Source organism: Mauremys reevesii, linkage group 1 (genome assembly GCF_016161935.1).
Source record: "Mauremys reevesii isolate NIE-2019 linkage group 1, ASM1616193v1, whole genome shotgun sequence".
Classification (NCBI taxonomy): Eukaryota; Metazoa; Chordata; order Testudines; family Geoemydidae; genus Mauremys; species Mauremys reevesii.
Window position 1 is genome coordinate 77,093,848 of NC_052623.1, and position 21,255 is coordinate 77,115,102.

Below are 21,255 nucleotides of genomic sequence, written 5' to 3' on the forward strand. Positions count from 1 at the left end.
TTCATAAAGACTTTTTTTTTTAAGTGGAGAATTTTGGATAATTTTTCTAATCATTTTCTCCATGCAAACAATCATGGGACTGACACTATCAGCAACTTTAGTGCAAGATAAATGCAGTCAGGAGATGCTCAGACTGGTTCCTATATTTGATGATCATCTTCAATATATTGTATACACTTTTTAAAACTTGCCTATTTTACATTAGATGAATGGATATTACCTCAATATTTGCAGTATTCCATAAATTTTCATAGGCTTCTAATAAGATATACTTATTTAGCATGGTAATTAAATACATGCCAAACTTTCAGCTTGAGTAGTATCATTGACTTCAATGGCTACTACTGACATGTCTGAAGTTAGGTGCATGCTTAAATACCTTGCTGAATGAGCACCATACTAAGGTAAACAATTTAATTTTCTAAGGCAAACTGACAGGATTTTAAGGGTAACTGCTGTATACAAAACTGAGGAGTGAATAAAGGGGTGCATAAAGTTTACTAAATCTTATAAAAAAAACCTAGTCAGATGCTTATCACCGCATCTGTTTAACAGAGAGGACACAAAGCAATAAGCAAAAGAAAGAAAATGAGTTCCAGATTTGCCTTGTAATTTGCAAATGTTGGGTAATTAACAAATTAAGTTTAATGTTGCAAGGGAAAGCAGAAAAGAAGGACAAAAGTGCAACACAATTAGAATCACATTAGAGCAGGAAGCCTAAAGACCTGTTTCTGTGCCCGTTAAAGTCATTGGCAAAACTCCCATTAACCTACATTTATGCAGGATTGGACCTTTTAAAAGAAACATTGACAAATTTCCAAAATACCAAAACACTGAGGAAAAACTGCATAAAAAGAAAACAGATGGTTTAGATACTGTGTTTAGAAAATAGCAAATAGAACTAAAAGGATGTCCAAACATACATGCAGTGCAAGACCCACTGCAGCAAATATTCTCTTGTGCTTCCAAGCCATACAAGAATTTAGGCCAAATAAAAATGTATTCTCACACAAAGCCTACCTTCCCCTGTAAGTAAATGAAAATTATTTCTTAGGAACAAGTTGAAAAGCCATCACGGCAGAAACTGGGATGAGATCTTCAGCACTTTATTACTTTACTAGTAGCTGAAAGCCCATGCTATCACACAGGTGTAATTCATAAAGTCATGTGTGTAAAAAAGCTATAATTGGCTGAGAACTTAAAAATTGGATGGTAACAGACTGTGAATCCCAGTTATGATTGAACCTGGCGATATTCTGAACAAAGAGAACTCTCAACCATGCTTGTAGCTTTCCATCGCTTCACGCTGACAGAGACATTCTAGGCTTCAGAGTGATGATTGGAATTATTGTGTGTGCTGGGATTATTTTGTTCTTCTGTGGGTGGTTGTGTTGATTTGTGTGTGGGTTGTGTTTTGCTGGGAGATTTGTATTGATTTGTGTTGGTGGTGAATGAGAGGTGTGTGCTGCAGTGAAAGGCTATATGTGTTTGCTATTACTATGTATGCTGGTTGTATTGTATGAGTTGTTATGTTAATTTGTGTCGGGGGGAGGGTTGTGCTGGTAGATTTGTGTTGATTTGTGCAGGTGGTGAATGACAGGAGTGTGCTGCCAAGACAGACTATGTGTGTTTGGGGTTATGGTGTGCGTGTGGTTTTGTAGAACTTTGGCAACTGGGCCAAGTAATTAACCTCCGAGCAGTTTCCCTCATATAACCAATGAACTTGTTCCATGCAAATTAGCTGTACAGTAAGGGTAGTGATTGAGTTGCTTCTGATATCACAATCATCTAGGACTCTTGGCATGGCATGAATAAATATCTTGCTGTAGCTTGGCACCGCACAGGTGTAATTCATAATGTCTAAATGGCTGAGAATTTAAAAACTGGACAGGAACAGACTATGAAACCCAGTGATGATTCAACCTTGTGAGAACATAAGAATGACAATACTGGGTCAGATCAATGATCCACTTAGCCCAATATCTTATCTTCTGACAGTGGACAGTGCCAGGATCTTCAGAAGGAATGAACAGAACAGGGCAATTTTGAGCAATGCATCCCCTGTCATCTAGTCCCAGCTCCTGGCAGTTGGAGGTTTTGAGACACGCAGAGCATAGGGTTGCGTACCTGACCCTCTTGGCTAATAGCTATTGATGGACCTATCCTCCATGAATTTATCTAATTCTTTTTTGAACCCAGTTATACTTTTGGACTTCACAACATCCCCTGGCAACGAGTTCTACAGGTTGACTACGCATTGTGGGAAGAAGTACTTTCTTTTGTTTGTTTTAAACCTTCCACCTATGATTTTCACTGGGTGACCCCTAGTTCTTGTGTTACTTGAAGGGGTAAATAACACTTCCCTACTCACTTTCTCCACACCATTCATGATTGTATAGACCTCTATCATATCACCCCTTAGTCGTCTTTTTTCTAAGCTGAACAGTCTCGGTCTTTTCATTTCTCATTTCATGAAAGCTGTACAATACCCCTAATCATTTTTGTTGCCTTTCTCTGACCGTTTTCCAATTTAATGTATCTTTTTTTTGAGAGAGAGGGGGCAAAAAGAACTATATGTATTATTCAATGTGTGAGTGGACCATGGACTTTATAAGTGGCATTATATTTTTCTGTTTTATTATCTATCCCTTTTCTAATGCTAATTCTGTTAGCTTTTTTGACTGAACCAGAACACTGAGCACATGTTTTCAGAGAACGAGTTCCACAATGAATTCAAGTTCTTTTGCTTGAGCAGTAACAGCTAACTTACACCCCATCATTTTGTATGCACAGCTGTTATTTTAATACATTATTTTGCATTTATCACCATTGAATTTCATCTGCCATTTTGTCACACAGTCACCCAATTCAGTGAGCTGCCTTTGTAATTCTTTGCAATCAGCTTTTTGCTTAACTATCTTGAGTAATTCATCTGTAAACTTTACTACCTCACTGTTCACTCCATTGTCCAGACCATTAATGAATGTTTTGAACAACACTGGTCCCAGTACAGATCCTTGGGGGACCCCCTATTTACCTGTCTCCACTGTGAAAACTGACCATTTATTCCTACCCTTTGTTTCTTTAAACCAGTTACTAGGTTACCAGACCTTGCCTCTTATCTCTTGTCAGCCTACTTTCCTTAAGAGCTTTTGGTGAAAAATCATGTCAAAGGCTTTCTGAAAGTCCAAGTACATTATATCAACTGGATCACATTGTCCACATACTTGCTGACATTCTCAAAGAATTCTAATAGATTGGTGAGGCATGATTTCCCTTACAGAAACCATGTTGACTCTTCTCAGAAAATCATGTTTTATCAGTGTCTGATAATTCTGTACTTTACTGTAGTTTCAACCAATTTGACCGATACTGAAGTTGGATTTACAGGCCCATAATTGACAGATATCTGGAATCTTTTTTTAAAACATTGATGTTAAATTAGCTACCGACTAGTCATCTGGTACAGAGACTGATTACATTCCACAGTTAGTAGTTCTGCAATGTCCTATTTGAATTCTTTCAGAACTTTTAGGTGAATATGATCTGGTCCTGGTGACTTATTACTGTTTAATTTACCAATTAAATATATTCTCAATCATGTTTGCAGTGTTTTCCATCATTTCACAGTGATTCAACCGACATTTTAGGCTTTGGAATGAAACACAAGAGTGACAATCCTGGGATCTTATTATATAGATAATTCTGTCCACCTATACTGGGCTTCATAACCCAGAGAATTGCTACCATTCAAAAGTATGTTCTGGGATGATAAAATGTAAGTAGTTCCCGATCAGCCTTTGGGCCAGATTTAAAAAACTAGCTCTGAGTGAGTGGACATGCATGCTTACATTTCCCATCTCAATAAAGAGAGAGACTGACACTGTTAATCAGAATTTCCAAAAAGTTCATCTCCTTCAGCCAAGGTCAGCCATGATTCCAGTTAGACACCAAAATCAGCATCAAAATCTTTCAAAAAAGCTCAGAACATTTGGGACTGAGCTCTTTTAAAACTGTAGCCATACGTGTCAATGGGAATTACTACAAGCTGAGCTCTTTTGAAAATATGGCTCCATGTGTGGGTGGAAGGGTAGGAAACAGATTGCGGGGAAGACATCTCTCCATTGTCCAAGATCCCTTGTGGGTATTCTTTCTGCTCATTACTCTTCCTATTTTTATTCACACTCCCTGATTTCAGGAGCTGGAGAGGGGAAAGTAAGTCTTTTGTCCAGCCTGTTAAAGATATTTAGCTGCCTAATCTGTCCCTTTGATCTGAGGGATGTTGTCCCTCCATCTACCCAGCTGATATTTGGGAAGGGCTTGATTAATTCAAGATGAGTCCCTTACAAATTCTTCTCCTGGCAGGGCAGAAGCAAAGGCTACACTCCTGAGGTTTAGGATGGGAGTAACTAGAGAATGCCTCTTTTTACATTACTTAGGAAGTACTGCAAACTCCAAGCATTCAAAAATCATAAGTCAAGCCCCCGAAAATCATTAGACCGGCTTAAAACTCATGATTTTTTTAAATAAATGTGGGGGTTTTCCACTTTGCATTCTAGAATTCTTAGGGTACACTCACTCTACATTTTCATGGTTCTCTGAGGAGAGATGACAAGACAAGAGAAGGCTGAGATTCTCATGTAATCTTTTGATTCCAGCAGCTGGGGCTTTAAGAAAAAGTGCTAAATATCATAAGAACTGGCAACACTGCAAGAAGGGATCAAGAGTATGCTGAGGGAGCCAGAGGCCCCACAGAATTTTCATTGATCAGCAGCTGTGGAGGTTCATTCTAGCTAGATTAAACCCACATTTCTCCATTCACTTTCTTAATAACACGATTATATAGTATGTGCGGCAAATGTGTGTACCTGCTGCCTGCAAGTATAGCATATTACAAAGAGAACATGTGCTTTCTTGTGCATTTTGGATGGGCAAACCTTAGCTGAAGTCCTGTGCTTTTTTCACCACCTAGCAAAAAAGATATTGCAGTAGTGAACAGCAAGCAGGTTAATCCCTAGATTAAGGAGAATGAGTTATGAGGACACATTAAAAACCTTAATGTAAAAAAACTGTCCAAAACCTATGTACAGCCGGCTCTCAGTGATGTGGACAAATTCATATTTAGTATAGATAAGGCCACTTCAAAGAAATTGGCTAAGGAGACATAAATGGGTCTAAAGAAAAATAAACTTGACCCAGACTTAAAGCTACAATACAGTATTTTAGACAAAAGGAAATAAATATTTGGAAATAGGACTGTGAGGAACAGATACAGACTTATTTAAGGAAGTAGTAGATACACAGCACGGTCTGTTTTTGGAGGCAGCAAACGATGAGTTTCAATGTGATTTTGTTTTAAGGTAGTCATCCATTGTAAATATTGCACAAGCCAAGCTGAACAGGTTAACATATTTCATCTTGAAGTACAGCAAGGTAAAACTGCCTGTTCTTTAGCAAGACTATAGAAAGCATCTTATCTTTCAGACTCCCACAGAAGGCCACATGTTGTTTTTTTTTTTAGTCTACTATCATCCTGGCCTAATTCTTTTTAGTTTCTTTTTTTTTTTTCAACCTCATGGCAGAGGCGAAAAGCCGGATATAAATAAATGAAAAAGTGCAGACAACCTGCTTAACGCAGTTCAGCAGGAAATATGGGGGGTAGGGTGAAGGAAGCATCTGTTCTTCTCAATGATGCCTCCTAAAAATTTATCTTAGGCATAAAGGGGGACAGTAGCTATTTGTGTAGGGCTATTACCAGATTTTTTTAATCTCACTGAACATGTAGATAATGATAATTGCTTTACGATGCTCCTGAACTGACAAAGGAATCTGAAAATTGTGAGGTGCTTATAACAACGGTTTCATGATTCTATTATTTACACAATGAAACAATGACAGCTTCCAAGTTAATTTCATATTTATAGCACAGGACAGGACAGAGTCAGAGGCTGTCCTATGTCAAGAACATGGACTTTTTTCCTTCTTGAAGTTGTGATATGGGGAGTAACTACTAACAGTAGGGTTTAATTCATTGGATTTTTTTAAATCCCCAATAAATTTATATATCACAATTAACCTTCAGCATCTTTTGACACAATCAGCACCAGAAATATTTTTTCTAGAAAATTCCAGTAAATAAAGAATAACTAGATTTTGTATCCTTTTGGTCTTATGCATACAGTGGAACCATTAGAGTTCACATTTGCCTGGTAATAATGAATGGAATTATTTTTCTTTGCAGTTCTCACAAAATCATGTCCCTTCTTATTATGAACATATATTAATATCCATTCTTAAGCCGAAGCATACAAACTCAGTACACAAATAATTTGCCCTACTTTATCATTCTATCCTTTCCTAGACAACCGTTTTACAACTAGAACATTGCTTTTTGCAAATAAGAGCATAAATTACAAAATAGCTCATGAAGAAGCAGCCTTCAGTCCTTCCAATAATTCAATAAACAACATTTTTATTATTTGAAGGGTAGTGAATCAATAAAAATGTAGCCTGTAAATCACTTTTTAGAAAAATATCAGTATCATTCAACTATATTATGCAGAAAAGCTACCCCTTTTGTGAGTCAGCACATTGAGTTTTCTACAGCTTTCCTTCAGGCTGGAGAGATAGATATGTCACAACAAAACACAAATCCTTTTCTGTAACCAGACATTCTAGATATGCAAGCTAACAAACAGCTGTCCCCTCACTTAAAGACAACCCCAATACTGCAGTATCTGAGCACCTCACAATCTTTCATGTGTTTAGCCTCACAACATCCCTGTCAGGTAGGGAAGTGCTACCATCAGTACTTTATAGATGGGGGAGATAAGCCATAAAGAAGCTAAGTGACTTGCCTAAAGTAACCCCAGAAGCCCGTGAAACAGTAGAGAACTGAACCTGGATTTCCCAAGTCCAAGACTAACCACATGCTCCTTTCTAGCCTATCAGAGACCTTTTCTTTTACTGAAATAGTTAATCAACTTTGGAAACTGATAATTTTAGTTATTTACAAGCTGCACTCCTATTTCAGGCTTTGCCTACACACAAACATTCACCAAAATCATTATGTTGGTTTTAAATTACACCTTTTGTCACTTCTGTGCAAGCTTTTATGCAGACCTTGTTACTGTATTTTGTAATAAAAGTCTTCTATTTCAATATTGCAATGTAACAAAATATGTGCATTGCACTAATTTAGTTATCGCAGGTGAAGTTTATGTGTAGACCAGCCCTGAGATAGACATTACTAGAAGCAACATTTCACGCTTTCTTACGTAGAAACTAAGGGCTTGATTCACTACTACCTAGCAACTTTTGCAGTTACATACACCAGTGCAAATTCAGGAAAAGAGAAAGCATGTTGTGTCATACTTCAGCAGGGCTGCCCGGGGGGAGGGAAAGGGAGGGGCAGCAAGTGGGGCAATTTGCCCCAGGCCCTGGGCCCCACAGGGGCCCCGGTGAGAATATAGTATTCTATAGTATTGCAACTTTTTTTTACGGAAGGGCCCCCAAAATTGCTTTGCCCCAGGCCCACTGAATCCTCTGGGTGGCGCTGTACTTCAGTGTTCCCTTCAGAAACATCACGGATGAGATTTGGAGGAGAATCCTAAATCTAGTGATTATTTTGCCTTGCAAGGTTTTTTGGAACCACAAGCAGGCAGAATGAACCAGGATGGCAGAAATGTAGAAAGATACTTTAAAACTAAAGAAATAATTAGAGGATACTCCCGCTTATTAAAAATAACACACACAGGAGAGAGAGAGAGAGAGAGAGAGAGAGAGAGAGAGGACGCATGAACAAAGAAGTCATGGTTTTATATTTTAGGTAGGGCTATAAATACAGGTTGAGGTAGCAAATAATGATGAGTTCTTTAATAAGATATACTTAATAGTCTATCAGATTTAAGGGTGGATTCCCTACCAGATGATACACAAAAATAGGTTCCGTTTACGTTAACTTGTATTAAAGGCATGCATCAAAAGAAGAGACTAGATAGAGACTGGTTTCTTGAAAAGAAAAAACACGATTTTGTTTGTTTGTTTGTAGTCGCAAAGGAGTGAGTCCCATTTCCATGTTCTCAGCATGATATCCTAATGCAATGGACAAAAACTCAGGGAAAAATGAGGATTCATCCTCAATTCCATTGTAGCTTTGTCAACTCTGATAAGCAGATGGATTTGTTTTAGCTGCAGTTCCAGCTCCCTGGGGTCTGAGCTCATTGACAGAGAACTGATAAGTTCGAATTCTAAAACACAAGTGATACAAATAAATAAATAAACAAATACAATATACGATGACAGTGTCTCAGTGATGAGCCTGCCCAGCGTGCTCTGACTCCATTTGTTGCAGAACACAGAGTAGATGTTTTAGACCGGTAACAGAGACATATATTGCATAATAACTGTATATGTATCTCTGGCTGGTGTACTGACTTTCAGAAGATAACAGGTGTAATTTGCATTCTATTACACACATAACAGAGTAAAATGTAGCAAGCTGAATTCATTCCTGAAAACTATGAAATATCCTTTGTGCTATATCTGAATGACTCAAATTGCCACATGCACATATTCACTGCAACATTTTATCTATGGATAACTCACTCCTTAACCTCTTAAGAATTCCAGAATATAGTGTATTTTCAATGAACGGCCATTCATTTGGCCCACACTATACAGTATGTAATGCCATTACTTCAATTATAATAGGTTTGCCTCTTGTGCAACCTGGTCCCCTGAGGCACAGCAGTCACAAGAGGTTAATCTAGTTTTCTGATTTTTTATTTACTCAAAGTTCTATCATCTCCACTTTCCTGCAAGTTTCCTAGGGGCTGTGCATTGGAGTGGACACATGCACAACCTCTCATCTGTCTGAGCTCAGGCATGAATTCAGAACAAAAGGAGTAGCTCAGTTGCTGTACTGAGTGGTAAGATCACAAAGACATCAAAATTAAATTGAATTTGTGTAAAAGATGTGCAATTGGAAAGGATATGGAACATGACTAATGCATTCCTCCATAATGCTTAAATCTAAGCCATTTTCAGAATATTTGTTACATGAAAGAACCAAATTCATAAAACAAACAAACTTTTCCATCTACCTCCCATACCAGCATAATTGTCGCTTCAGCTGAAGCAGCGACGGTACCCTGGGAAAAAGCCTCCAGATATAAAGCACATATATAATGTCAATATCACCAACATCTCTCCTGTAACAAATGTGCAATACTCTTTTTTTGCAAAGAAAAAGGATGGAATACAAGATACTAGTAACAACCTAATATTAAACTCAGAAAATACATAATGTGTACACACACACACACACACACTCACACACACATACACACACAGACTTGGAGGTATAATATCTGAAGTGATTAGCCATCAAGAATGCATTTCAAACCGCAATAAGCCCATTTAAATAACCATATGGGTATCACCAGCTAGAGATGTGGTTTACTTTGTACAAATAAACCATGATCCAGCTGGATTAGCTGCAGGTATGATTTAGCTGATGGTAAAATCAGTAGCAAAATAAAAGGGCTAAACTAATATCTTATTAGGTGATCCCCTTGGACCAGCAGTTAAGGAAGATTATTTTATTCCTGTCTAGCATAAGTGGAAAAGACAAATTTAAATGTAACTAGCAAATCTTCCATACATTGGCAAGCATTTTTAAGATAGCAACTGCAATAAGGGAAGCTGCTTTTAAATGAGTGTCTCTCAAGATAACATTTGTAGATTTTTTCTCTCTCTGTTGTTGTGATCCTCCTCTCATCTCCTCATACCTCTATTTCTAATTTTGTTTTGTTACTCTTTCAGCTGTTCTTTTTCTATTTCTCTTCAAGTCTATAGTAAATGAAATGGTATGCATCATTACTTGGATTTTTTAATAAGTTTCTGCAAACCCAAGGAAATTTCTAGTAGTGTTGACAAATACATTGTTTATTGCATTTGTTTCTCCTGCAACACCTCTATTTTTTTTTAAATCCTGTTTTTTCTCAATAAAAGTAAAGTAAGCTAATCAAGCTAGTGTCACTGGGCATCAATGCAATATTAATTTTCATTTCCCTCTCTTGATGATATGGTGGTGATCGAAAATAGTACTGCAACAAAACTTGCAGTCTATCTGAAAGCCCTGTTAAATGTGATAGCATTGTCAATGAGAAAAGGTTTCATGAATAATACTATGGCACTTGTTTGAATCAATGGCAAGATAATTACTATTTGAAAAATATGGTAATACATTTATTTTCTATCTCCAATATCCCCCACATACACTAAGTATGGTAGCTCAGTCATAGGATTCTCTTGTGCATCTATTTCAAATTAAACTCAATAGTATCAGAGATGTTCAGAGCAAATTCATTCTAACACCTGTGAAAAAGTAGTTATTCTATAACAGCCTTTGGAAAGAGTACACTTTTTTTACCCTAAACAATGTTTGGCTGAAGAATAGTTACAAAGCAGCTTTATCCTTGAGTGAACATTACAATAATTTTTGAAAACATTTTTAAAAAGAGAAAAGTAAAACTGTTTTTAAGTGTACTTGAATTTTTTTTTCACAAGACCTGTGCTAATAGTTATGCAACTTATAGGTGACAAGTGGCAGGAAAAAATGGTTTAAAATAAGAATGATGCATCAATGTAGAATTTTGCAAAAGCAGCAGTTATGAAAAACATCTCAAATTTAAACCACAAATAACACATTAAGCAACATTTCCCCCACTCACTGATTTCCAATTGGTCCTGCTGCAGCTGAATTTAGGCTGAAGCATTTCTACTAATAGCCTATCGATGTATACACTTGGGGGTTGGTTGCATTGACTGTGGAAATCATTTTCTCCCCCTAAATTAACCAAAGCCCATGTCAGTTGTCATGCAGGGCATAGCGTAAATCCATCCCAGAAGAACATGGTGGTTATCTTTAAAGTTCCATTGACCCCAGATAGGAATGCACCAGGTATACAGGTAAGTTGTGTGTTGTTCCACATACTTGATCTATTAGGCAGCAATGAGGTATATAATGATAATGAACAAATGCTGCTTTCATATTACTCCTTTTTCCTCCCTTTACATAATTTTTTTAAAGACTGTAATTCACCACTTAAATCCTTTTAATAAGTGGGTCTAAATTACAGAAGCCAGGTATTCATTTCTCTCAGGTTATACTCAGTGACGTTGTACTTGATCAGAAGACTCTCAAATTGAACCTTTATACACTACTACATTGCTGTTGAAGTTATTGCTTTATTCTTCTAAAACATTTGGAGTCTGAAAGAAGGACTACTGCATGGGTCGATGGCATTTTCATCCCATGACCCTGTATTTCACTATCATAAATTGATGTGACAAAATGGCTTTTTTTTCTGTTCAGTGCTGACTGGAAGATACGCCTCTACCCAACATATATGTAGATTGATACCAGATCTTTGTATAGAAACCAATTTGCCATCATTGTTCAGTAATGGAAAGTAATTGCAATGTGCAGGCTTCCAGTAAAAGACTGGAAGAGTACATATTTGGGGAGAGTAAATAGATTTTTTTCTATACTTTTTTTTTTAAACAAAAAACAAACCACAAAAAAATCTTTTCCCATGGAGGACTGACTCCCAACTCTGCTGCTAATTTTCTGGAAGTGTCCTTGGAAGAACATGTAGGAGGATTACTTTTGTTTAATTTCACTACTTAACCTTCACAGCATTTGCTTGTGTCCTTGTCAGCAAATACAAGTCCTAAAGAACACACGCTGCTGGAAAGACAGTTAAGTGTGACGTTAACTAACTTCTCATCATCATTTAATCTCTGCGCAGATCAGGACGAAAAAAAGAACCATATTGCACATGCATAAAAGCATCTGAAATGAACAAGAACTGATATATGTAGTTAGCCAGCAGTGAACATTTCTTATTGATGCAAGTATCCACAAACGGATGCAAGCCTGATTTGATACAATACGCATCAACAGTGTAGTGACGCTCAGCTATTCATCATTTAACAGTCCTGATCTATACTTAATTATATTATTTGTTTGTTTTATGGATTCTCTCAGAGATGGAGAACAATGACATTTTTATTTCTTTACCTATGAAAAATTGGTCAATTTTATATTTCATTGGGTAACATTAAAAACACTGTTGTAGTTATTGTAGAATTACAAGGAGCATAAAAATATTTTATAGCAATTAGCTGATCTTGATAAAATTGAATATGATACTCAGGGTCTCAAAATAATAAAGTGTGTTAATCCAGTGTGAGATCCAGAAAGCTGGTAAAATACCTATCTGGGTTTTACCTATTTTAAAATATGCATTTTAAAATATGCTTTTGTTCAGAGGAGGGAAGGTTATTTGCACTAGTTTCTTTTAAATTCATTATTTTCTGTGAATTTAGTCTCAATACATTTGCTGGGGTGAAAAATTTGTATTAATTTATGACAATTGGCTTCCAGGGGTGTCAAACCATGTCCCTTCATACAACACAGAAGGAAGCAGAGCTGCCAAAATTCCCACTACATTCAATCACAGCGTTAATTGAGAAAGGTTTGAGCAAAAACTGTGCCTTCTAGTTTTTACTGAGTAAAGACTTTCCCTTCCAGTATGATTAGTAGAGGGAAATGAAATCCAGTAGCTCTCCCCTGGGCCAGAGGAGTGGGAGCTGCATCCCCATGGCAGTCTTCTTTTTCCCCTCTCCCATCCCACAGTGCCTTGTGAGAGCCTTTCTGCTGAGGATCTAAGGGGAATTGGAGCCATACTATTTTGGGAGTGAAGCTAGGGACCAGCCAGTTTCTGCAACATCATCCGCTGCTCTTTCTGTAGATTTCCAGGTGGAAACCCAGGCTGGTGTTAATGCTATGTCACTGAGAGTCACCTCCATGGCTGCCACTTTATTGCTACAAAGGAACTAAAAAAAGTTATTCTGCTAATGCTGTATCAAGGTTTGGTAAACCTATTAGTGCAAATAACTTCTTCTCACTTCAAGGTGCATAGGAGCAGGAACATGACACTGTATGGAAAGCCTCGCTTTTTTAGTTTCCTTGTGGCAACTCAGTAAGCCCTTCAGAGAACTCCCAACTGGAGGAAATCATTGCTTGAGAACTTCGTGAGTTGAACTAGGTTATTGTTTAATCCTCACATCAAATTCCTTGTTTGTCTTCCTCAAACCCTTTGCAAAGATTCTGGCTTTTCCATTTATTCTTGACAATCTGCTGATGTCTATTGCTTAACTTCCATTTCTTTCTTTCTTTCATTTTTCCTTTAAAGAGGAGGCCAGGGACAATGAGTAAGTGCTCTACACTTACCTTAATTTAATTGAAAATTCAGTAGAACACAAGAAAGCTACATCAGCAGAAGAATAGGACAAAGCTTTGATCTTATCTGGGAAGTAATCAAAGACAGTTTGCATTGCTATATCGAAGATGAACTGTGACATTCAAAAAGTTAGATACTATCTTGTAGTGTAGGAGATCACAACACACATGACCTTCTCTAAGATGTTACACAGCTTGCATATACTAGAACTGTATTTGTTAGATCATTGTAATGAAAAAAAGAACTGATCAATCTCTAATTTAAATTGTGCTAAGAAATCTCTAATTTAAATTGTGCTAAGGACAGTGTAGATAAATAAATAACAAAAATCCCACCAGGCACCTAATGTGTTAATGTTCTGCTGATACTATGCAATGCTTACTGTCTATTAAAATATAATTTAAATTCTGTTTAGACTAGAGTAACAATCTAGTATGAAACTAAAGCAATGCTCTCTATTTGATTAGCAGCAAAGAGTCCTGTGGCACCTTATAGACTAACAGATGTATTGGAGCATGAGCTTTCGTGGGTGAATACCCACTTCGTTGGATGCATGTAGTGGCCACGAAAGCTCATGCTCCAATACATCTGTTAGTCTATAAGGTGCCACAGGACTCTTTGCTGCTTTTACAGATGCAGACTAACACGGCTACCCCTCTGATACTCTATTTGATTGTTATGGGTAAAAGTAATTAAGGACTAGGAGTGGAGCCTCCAGTTATTGAAATCATCAGTTTGCTTCCCAGTATTCCCCATTTATGTAAGCAAGGTCTGAATGAATTCTCCCCCGACAGCCAGTTGGGGAGGGGGAGAGACTTCAGGAGCAAGCTGTATTTACATAAACATACCTTCTCTGTGTAGGTATATAGCAAACAAGAGTTGTGTAGCTCCAAGTGATCAACTTTGGCTGGAGTTGGATTACAAATCACTTTAGTACTGAATGCAGGGGTAGTGAAATGTTGTTATCAATGTTGTTGTCTTTATTGTCTGAGTAAAGGGGTGCAGAACTGTGCTTAACCTGTCCCAAATGAGGAGGCCACCCTCAGCTGAAAGGACCTCATTAAGCCAGAGACTCAAATGCCAGAGCCCTGTGAATGGGGAGAGGGGCAGAGACAGGTGTCCCAGCCAGGAGGTGTGGACTCTCCCTAAGGGTCCCTTGTCTGATTTAACCCATTCCTTCCCAATGTTCAAAGATAGAGCTAAATAGGCTCCATTAGGAGCCTTTTGTTTATTTTAACTGCTCCAAAGAAATGTGTTGGTGGAACAGCATCTCTGCTCAGCCTCAGAAATGAAAATCCCTAAGAGCTGGGTGGTGTAGCCCAGGGGGCCAGCTTACCTGTATTACAGGGGTCGGCAACCTCTGGCACGCGGCTCGCCAGGGTAAGCCACTTTGTTTACCTGCCGCATCCACAGGTTCGGCCGATCATGGCTCCCAATGGCCGTGGTTCGCCGTCCCAGGCCAATGGGGGCAGTGGAAAGTGGCACAGGGGAAGTATGTGCTGGCTGCGGCTTCCCACATGCCAGAGGTTGCCGATCCCTGCTGTATTATATTCATTGCTTTGTTATTCTGCTTTATTATATTTAGTAGTAATGCAAGGAATCTACAGGCTTTTATCCTGTAAGATTTGGCTTTAGTAGATGGCGTGAGGCTTGAGGCCTATAACTTTTGGCACAGATAAATGTAAGTAACTCATAAGTTATAGGGAACTGAAAGTAGCATGTAAGAGGGGGAATTTTGTCCAGAATACTGACATCAGCCACCCACAGAACATAGCTGACACCAGCATCAGGAAGGTTCTGGACAGAATGTCTGACCACAAAGGTGCCATGACAACAAATTGACGTGTATGCTAATAGAGTAAAATCATAACCTATAGAAAACGGACACCTTAAGGGAGGAAATACAAATAAGGACCTCTACTGAATATGCATTGGACATGGTAACATCAGCATAACCTACTATAAAAGTAACATCCCAGGGGTAGCAAAGGGAGAGATGTAGACCTGGTTGCTGCCAGCTCCACCTGGCAGAAGGATTACATTCAGAATTGACAATGGTGACAGTAGTATACCATGTAGAAGTGAATCATTCTCGTCTAAATGGCTGCCTGTGTGCAGCAGTTGACATGGGGCTATATATTCCATCCAGCTGAGTACAACAATAATGCACATACTCAAAGGACTCGGCTCTAGGGAAGGCTGTATGGCATGCCACTAACTACAGCTTTCAGAAAGCACACAAGTACAAGGAGGAACAAACAAGTGAGTGACTAAAAGTATTAATGACTGTCTGTAGACTTGGAGACAAAATACCTGGATTTTCACTGTCGCCACAGATGAACATATTTTAAAGCCTTTGCAGTGACAAAAGGCTCTAATTTAAATAAAATAATAATAATCTGGTGTGTCTTGATTCAAGTTTTCCCCAGACCATCCACTAAGTTTTGACAGATCCTATATTTTATGAGAGAGACAAGATAGGAGAGTAATAACTTATATTGGACCAACTTCTGAAGAAGACAAGCTCTGTGTAGCTTGTAAGAATATCTCTTCCACCAACAGAAGTTGGTCCAATAAAAGATATTACCCCACCTGCTTTGTCTCTCTCATCTCTTGGGACCAACATGGCTACTACACCACTGTAAAAAACTATATTTTATATGCCAGACTGGAATTAGTTCAATTAAAATGATGAAGCAGATTAAAGTTTACAGAAACATAGTTAGAATGTGGTGTTCTGTATTTTATTACTGCTTTTTAAAAACAGTTTACTGAGTCATTATCCAGTGGTTTCATCACCAGTTAATTTGACTTTTTTCACCAGCATAATATACAGTATTATCAAGCATAAAGCTTCTTGGATAATATTTAATATTGTAGCATTTAGTAAATATCTGCATGTCATATTTGGCAGCAAATTCAGTATAACATACTTTGTGCGATATCATACCTACAGCTTTTATGCAATCTGCATGACACAGAGATGATGCAAGACCAGAAGGAGAGAAGGTACATATCACATGACCTAACTACATTTTTTCATCTAAATGTGGCCACTATCTGTACTAGACCTTAAAGTTTGCTGGCTCCAATGACATTTATGATACAGCTTTGAGAGAAGCCACTGAGTCCAAAAGAGAACTGTACTATTAAATTACATATTTGACCACTCTTAAATCTAACTCACGTTGCTTTTTATATCTCTTCACTATAATTTTTGTATTTTCAGAGATTTAGTGAAATATACACTGCAGACAGCGATTTAAAACTATAAACATTGCATAATTTTTAAAAGCATCTTTTAGGGAGAGCTACATATCAAAGAATCAATACTAGACTCTAAAAAAACTGAATTAAACTATGAAACTAAATAAGGGACCTACAGGTAAGCTTAAGAAAGAGAGGCAGAGAGAAGTAAACTGTCCCATAACTTGTAAAAATTAATGGCAGGAGCCAATTGCAGAGGTGCAGCATTTTCTAATTTCTGGGAATAGCTGAAAGGTTTTATCAGTCTGCAGCAATTCTAGCAGAAGCAAGTCACAGAAGACTAATATATAGTTTTCCAATAAAGACTGAATGGCAGTGGCACCTTTTAAAACACTGACACAGTGGTGCCCGGAGTGATGGGGAACAGTGGTAGCAAAACAAGTTCAGTTAGGAGAGGGAATTATAATGGCCAAAGTTAAGATAGAGCTCAGAATGAGGAATTAACTTTTAACTCCCAAACAAATAGATCAATTTTCATCAATCTGGTCTTTTAAAAATGCAAGAATCACCCAAGTTAATAGCTGTTTCTTAAACCCCTTTTGTCTCATGAAACTCCTACAATTCTCTACCCCTTCCACTACTCTCAACCTTGGCATATTCTTCAGACTGCAAATATTTTATTATAACTGTTCTGAGCCCTAATTTTTAGTTTGTCTAGGAGGTACCTCAGGGAAAGGGTGCAACACGTAAATGCAGTGTTCTCAGGTGTTTAGGACCAGTTCCGCTGATCAGGTCAAACCAGTATAGCAATAGAGGCTGGAGAGGTCCTGCCATCTTTCATTTGATTACACTTGTCATTAGATAGGCATTATTATTACAAGTGTTTAATAATAAGCAATTAGTGCACTGCACAATATTTTTACGGGTCATTGTTAGCTACATACATACTAGGGCTGGATGACTATTTCAAGTAGAAACATGCACTGGCCCAAATTAGGTGCATCTATGGGTCATATCCTTAACTGGTGTGAATCAGCATAGCTCCATCAGTTTCAATGGGACTATAGCAGTTAATACCAGCTGAGCTATAATCCACAGCATATTGTTGATTTACACACGCTGTATCCTTTTGGAATGTATATGTAACTTTGATTACTTGTAACACTAAACTTCACATAACAAATGGGTATAAACAAGTGGTGGGCACGGGCTACACGTGGCCCAGGAGGGTAATCTGATTGAGGGTGATGAGATATTTGGCTGACATTGACCGTCCGCAGGCACGGCCCCCTGCAGCTCCCAGTGGCCACAGTTCGCTGTTCCCTAGCTGTTCTCAAACTGTGGGTCGGGACCCCAAAGTGGGCTGTGACCCCATTTTAATGCAGACACCAGGGTTGGCTTAGAATAGCTGGGGCCCAGGACCAAAGCCCAAGCCCCACCATCAGTAGCCAAAGCTGAAGGCTGAGGGCTTCAGCCCTGGGCGGCAGGGCTCAGGTTACAACCCCCTCTACCTCCCCAGCCTGGGGCTGAAGCTCTTGGACTTTGACTTCCCCCTCCCCCTGCCTGGGGTGGTGGGGCTCTGGCTTTGGTGCCTCCACCCGGCGTTGTGGGACTCAGGCAGGCTTGGGTCTCGTCCCCCATCCTGGGGTCATGTAGTCATTTTTGCTGTCAAAAGGGGCTCATGGTGCAATGAAGTTTGAGAATCCCTGGTCTAGATAATACTTAGTCCTCCCATGAGTGCAGGGGACTGGACTAGATGCCCTTTCCAGTTCTATAATTCTATGATTTTACACCTCAAAAGAATGGCTCAGGTGTGGGAACCTCCCTCACATCCTCTGCAGTAAAGACTGAGGCAAAGAAATCATTCACCATCTCCACAATGGCCCTGTCTTTCTTGAGTGCTCCTTTAGCACCTCAATCATCCAGTGGCGCCACTGATTGTCTGGCAGGCTTCCTGCTTCTGATGTGCTTGGGGAAAAAAATTGCTGTTAGAGTTTGATTCTTTGGCTAGTTGCTCTTCAGATTCCTTTTTGGCCTGCCAAATTATACTTTTATACTTGACTTGCCAGAGTCTATGCTCCTTTCTATTTTCCTCAGTAATAATGTTGTTTTCAGTGGGACTATTTACCAAGTGAATTATTACTCAAGGTTTCTTCCTATTTTATGTCCTCTTAGGGGGAAAAGAAAAAAAATGAAGTAGGTGAATTTCACTGTGCTCTCTAAATTAGCTACTGCAAAGTAACCTTAAGGGGGAAAAAGAGGTAGACAAACAAGCTGAACATGGCAAATGTTAAAGAAAAACGTCCCTGTGCTCAATTATATTGCACAAAAAAAGTTCAAAAATAATTTGTTTGTGTGATGAAAGGACACTTCAAATGTTAGTGAGATCCGGAACAATTTGCTGAGTAAGCTGCAGCCACACAAGTTAAGACTAAATATCTTGCCTGGGTCACTTCCTACATGCAATTAGTGAGCAGGTTACTTTCCCAAAGCACATACCTGGTTTTCACAAACAATATAGGTTTAAGGTGATATAAACTTGAGACAGATTTTGTTATCTCACATAACAATAATAAATAATAACAATAATAAATAAATAAATAAATAAATAAATAAATAATAATAATATCATGAAACCCATCATATAGACAATATTAAGCAAGGGAAAGATAACAGTCTTAAGTCTTGGAAAGAACAGGCCCTTTTTTGCCTCTGTTTGATTTCCTCCCACACAAGCACCCACACTGGCCTTGTCTTCACTAGGACAAAAAGGTGGGTTTTTACTATGTGGTAGTTAACATATGGTAAAATCCAGTGTGAACAAGGCGTGTGCAGTTTTCATATGAGTAAGCTCATCACGTTAAACCCTCATGTAAACCCAAATTCTAACATGTTGAGCAGTCTTAGAGGGGCTTCTTGTGGAGTAAGGTACTACTCAGCATGAGTAATGGTGGCAGAATCAAAAAGCTTTTAGGAAATTTTTTAAAAAACCTTTGTACAATTTTGAAATAAAATCTAAATATACATGGATACAGCACAGGGAACACGAAAACTGTTCATTAGGTTGAGCCAATAACTCCCCCAAACCTCTGTTGTTAATTTTTGACCTATGTGAATCCGTGGGGAAAGTGCCCCAGCTGTACACCACTTGTGAGAGTTAAACCAACATCTTGATACCACTTTTTCATCAGTTAAAAAGAAAAAAATATACCCTAATATATTGATATCTCACCCTATGGTAGTTGTGGCCCAGGCTCTCTTCCTCGTGCTTCAATCCTAGACCGAGGGGATATTTTTATAGGCTTTTTGTTATCACCCTGTGTCACTAGTTATTTGCCCTTAGGCAAGAGGACTCCATAATCTCAGAGTTGACATCTTAGACAAATTCAGTCTAGAAAGAGGATACAATGTTGTAACAGTGAGGATAATTAGACATTGGAAAAATTTACCAATTGATTGGGGTGGATTCTCTATTAAAGGAAATTTTAAAATCAAGATTGGATGTTTTTCTAAAAGAGATGCTGAGTCAAACTACAGCTATTGGACCTAAAGCAGGAACTAATTCAGGGAAATCCTGTGTACTGTGTTATGCTGGAGGTCAGACAAGATGATCATAATGGCCCCTTCTGGCCTTGGCATCTATGCGCTACACCTCAACCCACAATTCTGGTCAACAGTTCCCATACTCTCCATCCCACTTTTATAGAATTCTGGAATATTCCTGAGCTCAAACAGTATTTGAAGTTTTGTCAGATGAATGAATGTGCCTACTTCCTGGTTGGTAGGTCTCTGAATCACAAAGAGCACCAGCAACAACTGAAATACTTTTTGTCAGTCTGGGCAGAAATGTCAAATTTTGAATGAGCACAGAGAATGAATTACTCTCTCACCCATAGCAATAGCCTTTCAATATCAGAGTTGTTGCACATTGGCTGAGCATTGGTAGAGAAGTTTACATTTACTGCCTTTGCAGCAAATAGATGACTAGCATCCGCAGGACACCTACCCATCCATGGTCACTTTGTATAAGCACTAAATTCACATAAAATAAATAAACAGAGAAGATGCCTCTAGACTGACCAGTATTCTTTAAAACAACATTTTTCAATAAACAAATGCATTTTTAACTGAAATTGCTTTGTTTGAAAATTCCCACTGATGCCTCTGTAAGCCAACAATGTTGGATTGTTTGGAAATTCCACTTGTATAAAAACCCAGAGACATTTCTCATTTCCTAGTCAAGGTGGCAGTGAGTCCAATAGGAACCAGAACTCTTAGAAAAGCATTGCTGACTAGAGGTTCCTCAGCCCAGTTAAGATCTTCATGTTAGCCTGAACCAGCTAACCAGTAAATCTAATGTCATCTCAGATAATTAATACCAAAGTCTTTTAAAAAGAAATATCTGAAAGCATATGAAGTAGCTGAAAAATGGAACTCACAAAGTTCCCAAAAGGTTTTCTCCTACCCTTCCATTTAAAAAAATCCATCAATTGTAATCTGAGGAGTAAGGCAGTGAACGTATTACTCTCTGCTTTCAGATGTTTATTCACACTCTTTGTTAACAGTCAATTCTCGGCCCTTAGATGCTCATCTCAGGGAAGATTTGGGGTCCAGAGACTTGCTAGATCATAGTCTCTGTTTCATTAATTTTCTTTTAACTCTGAATTTCAAATGGAATTGCAGCCCTGCCACCTATTTCCTGAGATATGGTTCTGAATTTATATCACACAAGTGT

General features: G+C 38.3%; 1 protein-coding gene and 1 long non-coding RNA gene across 2 annotated transcripts in view; one reads left to right on the forward strand and one right to left on the reverse strand.

Moving 5' to 3' along the window:
• PCDH9 (protocadherin 9) overlaps positions 1-21,255 on the reverse strand; it is a 904,321-nt gene that overhangs the window by 134,966 nt on the left and 748,100 nt on the right. The gene's annotated exons all lie outside the window — the stretch shown is intronic.
• LOC120369481 lies at positions 15,198-16,490 on the forward strand. Its single transcript, XR_005583177.1, has 2 exons — positions 15,198-15,575; positions 16,270-16,490. It is a non-coding gene; the product is annotated as an uncharacterized LOC120369481 (long non-coding RNA).